Source organism: Microcebus murinus, chromosome 1 (assembly GCF_040939455.1).
Source record: "Microcebus murinus isolate Inina chromosome 1, M.murinus_Inina_mat1.0, whole genome shotgun sequence".
Classification (NCBI taxonomy): Eukaryota; Metazoa; Chordata; class Mammalia; order Primates; family Cheirogaleidae; genus Microcebus; species Microcebus murinus.
This window is the reverse complement of record NC_134104.1, coordinates 121,569,016-121,570,245: the sequence shown is the minus strand read 5'-3', so window position 1 is coordinate 121,570,245 and position 1,230 is coordinate 121,569,016.

Sequence of the window (1,230 nt, the reverse complement as noted above, 5' to 3'; positions counted from 1 at the left end):
GGTGCAGCTCACGCACCTGCCAGGCTCCGGCTCTTCTGCGGCATGCCTCTCGTTCCCTCCTCCTGGCCCGTGACCACCCCCAGGGAGGGGCCTGGCCTCTCCTAAATCCCACTCACACACCTGGCCTCAGCTTCCCGGGAACATTTCTCTGCCCGCTTCGTGTTCAGGCAGTCAGAGGTAGCCTCCCAAGCCACAGGCTGCTCGGTTTCCCCTCTGCCTCAGTGCCTGTTTCTATTGCTTTCCCGAAGCTCTGAGGAAGCGGTGGATAAGGCCCCTGTGGCCCAGCTGCGGCGTTTCCAGAGGGCCTCAGGCCAAGCTTCCTTAGGGCACATCTACGCACACCAGCTGGGCCGGGGACCTGTGTGCCGGCCACAGAGGTAGCACCGGAAGGCGATTTTCTCTCCCCGCATTTCCTGGCATTGAGCAGGGACTGAGTAAAGTCCAGCTTGCCTTTGAGGCTGTCTCCACTGAGTGGTCTCTGGAATGCTGTTCCTCATTTCAGGGAATTCTGTAGGTGTGGCTCTTGGCCACCAACCAGTGTGTCCCCTGGTCCAACGTGCGCCAGTCACAGGTCTGACCCCACCCTCACGGGGGCCACTGCTCTACCTCCTTTTCAGCAGTGCACAGTCATCGAATTGGCTGCAGGAAAGAGGACAGAAGATTGATGATTTTCTGACAAGAAAGAGTGCAATGCCCTGGGGTTTACTATCAAGGCAGGAGATAAAATGCCCTGGCTCTGAGGCCTTTTTATTTATTTATTCAAAAATAATTTTATTGACTTTGTTTTAACATGATACGTGTTCATTATTAAAAGAAAGAAAAATTGCAAAACAAAAAATGCCAACAGCAAGGTGCCCAGAAGAAATTGAAATCCCACTGGCCAGAGAAAGCAGCTCTCATTGGTGCTTAATGAGCATCTCCGAAGCCCATTTCTGGTGCACCGGGGGTGCTTCTCTGGGTGGGGGCATGGCTAACATGACCTTTGAAAGCACTCTCAGTCCTGGGCTTACATAAGCAATGCAATGACTCTCTCCAAATAGCCCCTCTAGAGACTTCCCACCACTCTGCCTTCTTGGAAAGAACACCCGGCATGTCCCACACCGGAACCCGTCCAAGGACAAAAGATGCCGAGGTGGTGGCTCATCTTCCTCGGTCAGCAGAGGCCCCAGACCAGTCATCTCTGTTGCTTCACAGCCCTCCAACTATGCGAAGAATGCAAACCATTTCCCA